This window comes from Myodes glareolus, chromosome 9, assembly GCF_982192425.1.
Source record: "Myodes glareolus chromosome 9, mMyoGla1.1, whole genome shotgun sequence".
Classification (NCBI taxonomy): Eukaryota; Metazoa; Chordata; class Mammalia; order Rodentia; family Cricetidae; genus Myodes; species Myodes glareolus.
This window is the reverse complement of record NC_142034.1, coordinates 25,622,586-25,633,703: the sequence shown is the minus strand read 5'-3', so window position 1 is coordinate 25,633,703 and position 11,118 is coordinate 25,622,586.

The following is an 11,118-nucleotide window of genomic DNA, read 5'->3' as shown; positions in this document are numbered from 1 at the left end:
CATCGCAGTCTGTTTAGTCATGTGGATTTTTTTTCAATCAACAAGGTGTACTGGATTTTTTTTGCATGTTAAATATATAAAGATTTACATTTTAAAGAATGTTCCAAAATATACCTCCACACAGTTTTATTCGGTTAAAAGGGAGTCTTCTCTGCCTCACCTCTGCCCCACCCCACTTCTCTCAGGGAGAGGGGGGTGACCTCATCACTACATTTCTGTCCCAGCCCAATAGGGCTTCACCCACAGGGGCCCAGAGGGACACTCTCCTCTCAACTAGAGCTGAACCAAGAGGCAGGCTGGCAGGGGAAGGTGAAGCTAGGGACCCCAGGGGACGGACACGACCCAGGGAGGGTGGGGGAGAGACGATTAGTGCATCTCTTGAGAATGGGGCCTGGATTCATGATAGCACCAGAAATTGAGGTCTCCTCACCCCTTTTCCCTTAATCCCCCATGCCTTAGGGGGTAGAAGCTCAGAAGAGAGTGACCCTGGGATCCTTGGCTACCTGTTGTGAAAAACTGATTTCAAGATTCATCAGAGTGACTAATTTCCCCAGGAGGGGAAGATTTTGAACCCCGAGAACTCCTTGTGGGAACATTTTTGCTAAGTGTCCCTTTGTGAACGGCCAAATGTAGTCTTGTTCCTCAGCCTTTCCCTCTCTCCTCTTCCATGTTGACCCTCAGGTCGAGTGATCCATCCCCCTGCTTCGAAACAGAATGTTCTAAGCTCCCAAAAATCTGTGCAGAGAGAAAGGACTATGATTGTCTTTGATTGTCTTATCTGGATGGTCCTGGGAACATATCGCTGGAAGAAGGGGCGGGGGGCTGAGTGTGGTCTCCCCCTAATCCGGTGGGTTCATAGAACCTGCCTTATTAACCTTAGATTCCTCACCCCCTTCACCCTCATTCCCTCTAATTTCTTCCACCCAAAAAAGAAAGTGCTTGTGAAAAAAGCGGGGGCTGAGTGGCCCTGGTGTCACCACTGCCAGTCCCGCCCCTATGCCAGCTTGGGTGAGAAGAGGAGCCCTGGCAGTGACACCTCCTCTTCCTGCCACCTCACCCTCCTTCCCAGACCCCAGGGCTGGCGAGGTGGGAAGAGTGGATAGAAGAGAGGAGGCCCCTTGGGATCCCCTCTCTTCCCTGTGGCTGCTGCTCCCAGCCCCTCTCTCATACAGCCAGCACATCCTACCCACAGGCTGGCCCTGATAGGGAAGGAGCAAAGAAACAAAGAGTAGGCATCCAGGATGGAGCCAGCCAGCACCCATTGCAAAAGTCAGTCTGAATGGGTAACATGAGAGACAGAATGCTTCAAAAGTCACACATCCTCTTGGCCACAGAGCTAGGGCTGAGGGTCTGTTGTCAACTCCCCAGGCTAGTGTTCTTCCTAGAAGTCAGGTAAATGAAAACCAGCCAAGGGCTGGGGTGTGGCTTGGTAGCTAAGCACCTACCTGACATATGCAAAGCCCTCAGTTCTGTCCCTGGCCTCACAAAAAAGTAAGTCTGATAGTCCTCCAAAAAAGATCTGAAAACTGGGGAACAGCGAGAGATTGCAGCTAAACCTGCTGACTTGACACTGGCTCTCCTCACCCTGTGGTGTTCAAGCGTGCAAGACTTCTTTCCAGTATAAGACGTAGAATTCCAGGTGCTCGTGCAAGGCCACACAGTCCCATCATCCCTCTGGGCCACTGCCTAGCCCAGCAAACTGTCACGTGGGTTTCTGGGACTAGTTCCCAGCCATGCCGATTCTGGGGCCTGACAGACTTTAGTGTCTTGGGTTGAGGTGACAATGGCCTTCAGGGGTGCCTCACACCCCACTTCCAGGCCCCTTCTTCTTCCTCTCCAAGCCAGGTGTACCAGAAATTTGCAGTGCCAGGGCCTAGAGGTGGAGGCCATCAGAAACCTTACTGCAGGCATTATGGTGCCCTGGTCAGGGGCATAGGGCCAATAGCTCAGAGATCAGGCACCAGGGGCCAAGTCTCTGCCTGTGGAACCATAGAGGCTAGAGCAGTGAAGGCGGCCTGCGAGCACCCGTCTCAGGATACACTCATGAGAGAGCCAGAGGCAAGAAACCGTGAAGTCAGATACTTAACTGTGACTCAGTGAGAAAGTCTCAGGCCCCAGAGGGGGGAAGCAAGGAAGAGATGTCCCCGAGAGCAGAGATCAAAGACCTCAGGGGCTAAAAGGCTTTGGGGTGCCAAAGTCCCAAGAGAGGGAAATGGCATCTTCCACAAGTGACTTGGTGGGAACCCCCAACTCCAACCCTCACTAGCTGGGTAACCTATTGCAATGTCATGACATCGTTGGCTTCCTAGTCAGAGAAAGAGACTCACTTGGACTATAAAGGCAGAGAGCCTTGGCCTAAGACAGGAGCAGAATGGAGGCCCAGACTGTTTGCCTCTCTTTTGTTTCCAGCTGCCTGCTTCTTCCCTCTCCTCCCTCTAGCTCAGGAGACTGCTCAACAAAGGGCCCCCCAGTCCCTTAGGTTCTTGAGACAGAAGAGAACTCATCGTTCAGAAGACTGGTCTCAGTAAGGAGGGGTAGGCTTGCCTTCCTCCGCACCCCATACAACATTCCCTGATTCCCCCAAGGGCTGTGATAAACTAGGCCCTGGGAACTCTTGGGGACCCAATTCAGGATCAGTCCCCTGACCCCAAAGAGTTCCTAGCTAGGTAGGTGACCATGGGCCCCAGACTTCCCCACACTGCAGCCCACTTCAGCCCCCAGAGACAGACCGGCAACCCAACAGCTTGTGCAAACACGGGTTACTCCCATGTGCACAGACACGCCAAACATGAAGCCCTGCAAACTGTCATTCACTTACCCTGAAGCCCTCCCTGCTCCTGAGTCCAGAGAGCATGGCTGTGGCCGGAACCGTCGGCTTAGCAGAGAGGGGGCAGGGCACTGCCGAGCACCTGGAGAACACACCCCACCCCCAACAGTGACAGCTGCAGGAGGTCGGAATCCCCAGCACCCAGTACCCAGGGCTTACTCCAAGGTCAAGGGCTCCAGGCTCTCATTGCTGGGTAGGAGTCACTCTTTGTCACTCTGCACACTTCTCGAGATGGGTAACTTTTACTCTCTGATCCTAGATGCCACCGCAGCCCCACGTTGAGCTCCCTGCCCTGACTTTCTCATTCCTTTCCACCAGCACCCCATCCCTAGGGTTGAGGGTCCCCTTAACCCTTAAGGTAATCACCTGGAACAACTGAGATTGTCAGGGTACTGAGGGCAAACACAAGCTTTAGGAAGGCCCTGGGGGAGACAGTGCCTCTTCCCCCCAGGGAATCTGGCAGGCAGGCCTTAATCTCAGCAGGAAGCAGGGTCTGGTTACCAGAGGTGGGGGTGGGGGAATGCCAGGGCCTTGGGGAAAGGGAGCTGAGCCGAGGAGGGAGAGAGGAGCCAGGGCAAGACTGGAGAAGTGGCCTTAACTCCTGTGTAGCTGGGCTCCTCTGTCCCTCCCTATTCCATCTTACACAAAGCTTCCAGAACAATCTGGCCATGCCAGCTTGTGCTTCCCAAGGGCTAACCTCTGGGCTCTGGCCACAGATATCTCCTGCTTGGGCCCTCATTTCTCCCAGATCCTTAAGTTTCCCAAGCAGTCTGTATTTTTCTGTCTCTCTCCTTCCTTCCTTCCTTCCTTCCTTCCTTCCTTCCTTCCTTCCTTCCTTCCTTCCTTCCTTCTTTTCTTGAGACAAGGTCTCACTAGGAAGTGCTGGCTTAGAACTAAGTAGACTAGGCTGGCCTCGAACTCACAGAGATCTGCCTGCCTATTGAGTGCTGGGATTAAAGTTGTGTGCCACCATGTCTGAAGCTTTTGGTGCTTCTCTGCCTTGTTGGTTGGAGCCTGTACATGTCTCTAGGTCTTTGTGTCATAGCATGTCTTGGCCATATCTACCTCTATTTCTGGATCTATGAGAGGTAGAGGAAGGATGCTAAGGGAGTCAAGGTTAGCCTCAACTACATATCAAATTGAAGGTCAGTCTGGGCTACATGATATCCTATCTGAAAAATAACTAAAATCAAAACAACGGATGCAGTGGCTGGCGTCCTGTACATGGGTTCTCTATCTGTCTCTGTCTCCTGCTATCCCTGGCTCCATGAACCTACTGTAGTCGCTATCATGGGTTTCTGTCTGCCTGTCCCTGCATCTCCAGCTCTGTCAGTGTCTCAAGGTCAGTCCAACTATCAGGACGCTGTTGAACATCTGCACATCTGGGCGGGTCCCTCTTTTTGGACCCTTGGCTTTGCCCTTCTTGCTAATGTGACAGGATAAGGTGACGGGGCTGTTTGGTGACCTGCTAGGGAGGGAGGGACGAGGGGACAGTAGGTATATGTTGGGTGAGAGATCAAGGTGTTCAATCTGTTTCTAATGGGGTGTGGAGCAAGTTGAGCAGCCCCAGACCTGAGGATGGAGCTCACAGGGGACACAGGGTGGTGTCCTTGCTCAGGGGGTAGGGACTGAGTTACACAGAGACTAAGATGGGAGTGTGGTGTCATGTGCCTGGATGCCAGTACTCAGGAGGGTAAGCTAGGAAGAGCCTGAGTTCCAGGCTAGCCTGGGCTACACAGGGAGCCCCTTGTTTCAAAAACAAGAACAGAAAACAAAAAACAAAAACAACGAAAAACTGACTGTTGGGATGACTTGGTCAATAAAATGCTCTTTTCACAGAATGAGGACCTGAGTAAGTCTCCCGTACTCCCGCTGTGACAAACACAGTATCCTACACTTGTGATCCCAGCTCTGGGAAGGAGACAGGAAGAAGGGTTCCTGGGACCCAATGATCAGGCCATCTAGCCAACTCCAGATTCAGTGAAAGACCTGGGGGAGGGTGGTGGTGGTCTGGAGACATGGCTCAGCATTTAAGAGCACTGGTTGCTTTTGCAAAGGACCCAAGTTTAGTTCTCAGCACCAGCAGGGCACCTCACAACCATCAGTGACTCCAGTTCCAGGGAATCTGACATCCTCTTTCGGCATCCAAGGGCACCAGGCACTCATGTGATGCACATATATACACGCAGGCTAACATTGGCACACATTTACAAAAAAAAATCTTTAAATGAATATATATGGAGACACAGTTGAGGAAGACACCTAACAAGGACCTGTGTACTGATACGCATGCACGCGCACACACATACACAAACACAGACACACACGTGGACACAGAGCAGGGAGAAACTGAAACAGACTAGAGTGGGGGAGACTCAGAAACAGACAGAAAGACAGACAGGAAGCTCTGGGTTCTGATCCTAGCTCCCCCACCAGCCCTACATGACCTTGGACCTGTCCCTTTCTTTCCCTGCACCTCAGTTTTCTGCTCTGTAAAATGAGCCCACCATCTACAGTTCAGAGAGAGCCAGAGTGGCGGCTCTAAATTCAGGTCCGAAGGCTGACACCCTTACTGTCCCTAGAGGAGATGCCCCCAAAGTCCCTTCTCCTCTAGACCATCAGTCCTTGCGTCTGCCATTCAGCACCACTAGGGGAAGGACAGAGGAAAGAATGGAGGTTAGACAGCAGGAAGGACTTCCTGCCCTGCAATGGGAGGGTAAGGAGGTCCCAGTTTCTCCTAGCTGCAGACCTCCAGGGTCCCCTCTGTTGGGGTAGAGTGGCAGGGGTGGGGGGCACTCAGCAGCTGGGTAATTAGCCTTCGCTCTCAGGCCCTGAGGGGAGGGGCTGCAGGACTAAGAAAGCAACGCAAAGTGACAGGGGTGGTTTTGACACGCGGTGGAGCTGACGGGCCCAGGGGGCCAGGGTTTGGTTTGGGAGGGGGGTGGATCTTATCAAATGATTAAAAAATAGGTCAGAAGGAAGAAGCCACAGCCGGCACTGGGTCCGTGGTGAGAAGGCCACACAGCTTCCCCAGGGCTGTGGGCTTTTGTGAGGTGGGGGTGCTGAGGAGGGCTTCCAGGGGCGGGCGGAGGGAACAAGAAGACTGCTGGGCCAGCAGCCGGCCTCTGCCTCTCCAGCTCCGTTCATGGGTCGGTTGGAATTCTACTTTCAGGCCCCTCTGGCTACTTCTTCCTTCATCCACTGAGCTCTAGCCACATCACACTCCCAATGCGCCAGCACCAGAGACCCCGTGGCGGCGTGGAAGTCCTTCTCACCCGCTAGCCTCTGGTTAGCTGCTGCAAAGACAGCCAGCTCACCCTGCTCTTGCCTCTTCAGACGCCTCCCCGCTATCATCTTACCAACCAGACTATGTGGGGTCCACTTTGGCCCTCCAGTTTATTCTTAGCGCTTCCATGAGCCCCTCCCTTCCTGTAAACAGTGTGACAGTAGCGGCCTGGAAAAGCCAGAGCATGGAGTGGTCCTGGGGCCACAGGGCAAGTTGATGATCTCCAGGAGCAAAGCAAACAGGGGCCGAGTACCCAGTAGTTTAAGTCTCTACCCTTCTACCCTTGAGCCATCTTCCCATAAGCCTTCACTCTCAACCCCTTTTCTTTTCTGAGCTCTCTGGGAACAGTCAGGACTGTCCAGGGTCCTTGGAACTCTAGACACTGACCTAGAAGTAATGACAGATAGTGGAGAGATAAGGCCAGCCATGCTGTCGTCTCTAGTCAAGGGGACACCTGAGTCTCAGCTGCTCCCATGCAGGACACCCAGGGCCATGTTGGCATGAAAATGGATTGGCTAGATCTGACCTTGAGATTAACCCCACTTACCACCCCAGATGTAGATCTGCTCTGACACACAAGTCTGTGATCTCCCTGGGGCCTGATGTCTACTGTCCACCCCTCCCGGCCACCCAGTGAGTGTCACAAAGAGTCCCACCAGGGCCATGGGCAGCTGGCACTCTGTGCAGGACCTAGAAATGGCCTGGACAGCGTCTCTGGTTGCAGGGGGGAGACTGACTTGACGGTCCATCAGTGCCCCCTCTTCTTGCCCACCTCCCTCCCCCTCTGCCCATCTGTTTCTTCCCTGTCACTGGCACCAGAGTCTGACACCGTGGACCAGGGAGGGGAGGTTGGTGAGGGTCAGGCAAGTCCTTAGCAACTGAAGCAGCAACTGGAAATGGAAATACCAGCCCATTTCCTCGCTGCATTTCCTGCAGGGCATGCGTACACTGACCCAGACGCTGGGGCCTTGGGATGCCTTGTGTCCAGAACACCTGCTGCTCTGGACATATGGCCACATCTGGCTTCTGCTTCCTCTCATCTCTGTGAATTGGGAAATAAAACCCCAGTTCTGTTTGCCCCCTCTGCTGCTGGGCAGCTGGGATGGACAAGCAGGAAGCAGAGAGGACAGCCACAGGCAACTCACACCCCTTGCTGTCATTATATTTGAATTGGCAGGGACCATTCTGCCTAACTCACAGGTGGGGGAAAGGAAGCAGAGGCACAGAGAAGTTAACGGGTTCTCAAGGCCACATAGTGGGTAACATGGTGATGCGCCTCCCTGGGACCCTGAACTCTTGGGAACACTGGACATTGGGAATGGCACCATGCCCTCAGACTCAGTTGACTGTTTACTGGATTCCTTTCCGGGTGTCTTGGCCCGGAGTCCTTCTGCAGAAAGGAGAGCCTCCAAACCCTCCTTAGGTGCCTGGTACTCCTCCGCCCCTCCTGACATCCTTTACTGCCTGTAGACCCCATAGAACTGGACTCCATTACTCAGCAACCCCATCACTTTTATGACCTGAGGGATGGCAAAGGTCATAGATGGGCACAGTCACACAGCTGAGAGCAGGCTGGGCAGGGTGAGAACGCAGGAAGATAGGTCCAGATGGGAAACACCCTGGAGTCCTGGCTTCTTGGAGCAGGAGTGGGAAGCAGGGATGCTCCTGGTCCCTCTGAGATGTCTGTTAACGGCTGTTGAGCCCATTCCTGGACATCTGGGCAGGCATAAGCTTCCACTACCAGGTCCTGGGTAGGCATGTGCTTGCACTAGAGTGGGCAGCCCTGTGGGTGGCGCTGCACTCTCTAAGGCTGGGACACCTTACCCTGCCCTGCTGGCCAAAACCTTCCTCTTCTTTTCACCCTGGGACCTGTGAGTCAAGGATCAAGAAGTGGGAAGCAGAACCAGCCGCCAGCTGCTCGGTCCCTCTCCATCCAAAGGACTGGCTGCCATTCTGGGGGGCCTGAATGTCCTCCTTGAAGCGGCAGAAGTTGCCTGGGGTCAGACTGGAATTTAAGAATTATTGTTAGGGCTGGGAGTGAGGAGGGGGCTTGACAACATTTGGGGAGGTCAGGGGTCCACCTTCTGACTCCAGATACTTTTCAAGATCTGCACCCTTAACAACAAGACTTCGAGAAAGAGCCTCTGAGACAGAGTCCTTTCCCTGCCCACGGACCACAGGTTCTTCCTCGAGTCTTAATCCCTTAGAGAGGGGTGGAAGAGGACAGAGATGAATCGCAGTTTCTTATAAACCTGGTGGCTTCTTGTTCTCCGACGACAGTACAGTGAAGGAGCCCTGTGGTTCTGGCTTTGAGTCAGCCCCCTGGTCCGGGCGTCCCCAATGCCATCTCTCTCCGCCCCGCCCAAACTGGAAAATCAGGCTCACGCCTGTGCCCGAGACTCAGTGCTTCCCCACACCATCTCGCTTTCCGCTAAAAGGAGGTGTTTCCTCGAAGCTGGGAAAAGTCAACCACGGGGAGGCGGGACTCGGGGGGCACGGGCACTGGCGGGGGTGGGCCTACCTGCCTTCCTGTTCCTCTCCTGCCCCCTCCTCAGCGCAGCTCCCCACCCCCTGCTAAGAGCCCAGTGCCTTTGCGCCAAGAAGGCACGTTTGACTGTGGGGGAGGGGCTCCCGTAGGTAGGGAGGGCGGAGCGAAAGAGGGAGCTGTCACACTTCTAGTGTCACTGAATGACGGAAGCCCAGTGTCCGTACATAGGTTCCTGGCCCTTTCCTATGTCCATAAGTTCCTCTCGGTCCGGCGAGTGACCCTCCCCTTTGTATGAGGGAGTTAAATGTCCCCCACCGCCTGCAGAGGAAAAGCCTACTCACTTCGGAGGAAGGCACTCAGGTGTTTTGTTTGTTGAGACAAATCTCATTGCAGCCCAAGCGGGCCTCGAACTTGCTGTGTAGCAGAGGCTAGCCTTGAACGCCTCGTTCTCCTGCTTCTTGGGTGCCAGGCTTCAAGGGTTTATGACGGGTGGGTGCTATTTATTTATTTATTTATTTATTTATTTTGGTTTTTCGAGACAGGGTTTCCCTGTGTAACAGTCCTAGCTGGCCTAGCTCTTGTAGACCAGGGATTCACTTGCCTCTGCCTCCTGAGTGCTGGGATTGAAGGCATGATCCACCACGGCCCGGCCAACGGGTGGGTGCTTTCCATATCAGAATTCTTCTTTCCCACGGCGGGCTGTGGGGGCACCAGTGCTTAATTGAAAGGATACTAGTCACAGGCTATGTTCTGCGGGCCCTCCTCTTTCTTGCTGTTCCACGGGTCCAAACAATAGCCCGAATCAACAAAAGCAGACCTCGGGCCCTGGATGAGGGCCCCAGAGTCTGGAGGGTCCCACGCCTAAGGGAAGCAGGGTCTTCAGAGAGAGTGGCTAGGGAGGCCTGAGGTTTAGAGTGAGGAGGCTGAAAGAGAAAGAGAGATGGAGAGAGAAAGAAAACAGGAAAGAGGAGTGAAAGAAGGAAACTAAGACTGGTGGACAGTCAGATAGAGAGCAGCACCGGGGCACTGGAGGGGACGGCGGAGTTAGGTCCCAGGGAAAGGCAGGGCCGACGTTCGGCTCCTCTCCTCCCTTAGCAGAACAGACAGCTAACAGACAGCGTGGACAGAGTCCAAGCCTTTCATATCGAGAAGGGTACGTAGGGCGCTTAATGGGAACTAGGCTGACTCAGAGTCACCAGAAGACCCCCGAGTCTGGGTAGAGCCCACTTCCAGAGGGCGCTTCTGGCGGGAATCAGTTGCGGCAGGGGGCCTCCGCAGGGACCTGGCAGGCAGGCACTGTGTGGGCGCGACCTGCAGGACAGCCTCCCGATCCCGACTGGGGTCCGAACTAGGCTTCCGGGTGTGTTTGCTTGGCTAGCTTGCTTTGGGACAGCACTTACCAATGGAAACGGCAGACTTGCTAAAAGATGCATTTAAGGAATACTAAGGGAAATGCTACTTCCTCCCTCCGTGCCCTCATCATTGCACCCCAAGGAGGCCGGAAAAGAGGCCAAGGGTCCCAGAAGGAAAAGGAAAGCGTCTCTCTCTCGGCCCACCTCCCCTGAACTCAGTATCACCTGACAGGCGACCTTGGAAAACCAGAGCTTAGGATCTCTCATAGGCCTTCAACCAGGGCCTGGGCTGGGCATGTGGAACCTTGCTCCTGGCCCCTGCGCCACTCCTTCCCTGAAAGATCATCAGCAGAACTTTTTGAGAGGGAGGAAAGGGCCAATCCAGGTCACACAGCCGCCTACCTAGGGGGAATTCCACCCTAAGGGCCGGGTCCTTAGCTCCAGCGAGTCCAGGAGCTTGACTGGTACTTAGGGCCTGTGTAGAGAATCCAATGTTTCCAGCCAGCGCTGCTCTCCCCAGGGCTGATCCTTGAGAAGTGGAGCAGGGTGAGCCAGAGGGAGATTAGCTCTTCCAGGGACCCTGCTACCTCCTGCCCAACCCCTCCCTCCTCTAAGCAGTAGGATAAGGAAGCTAGGAAAGTTGCAGCCAACAGCTAGGTGGTATTGGACATCTCAGGCACTAGTAAATACCCCCAGAGGAAACCGGGAGACATGGGGGTCTAATGTAAGGGGTTCTTAACCCCTTTAGTCATTTTAGGAAGCCAAACTGAATAGCATTGACTGATATGCACCCAACCACAAGCCAATTTTGTGGTTTCAGTTTTCAGAAGGCAGAGTGAGCTTTGGCCCTAGGCAGAGGAGTGGTCTGTGTCCCAGACCAGGCCACCTGCAGGCAACTGAGGCACAGTAACTGAGTCCCCAACTCAAGATCACACAGACAGGATGGCTGCGATAGCTAACTAAGCTTCTCCCCTCCCCACCCCCATATCTCTGGCATGGTTTCTGAACACTGGGACAACCCTTTGCCAATGCCCCTGACTCTCCTTTCTTCCTTTCCTTTCCCATTTCCTTTCCCCTTCCTCCTGACATTTACCCCTTCCCTTCCTCTCCTTTCTTTGCCTTTCCTCTTTCCCCTTCCTCCTTTTGTCTTCTTTTCTTCCAAATA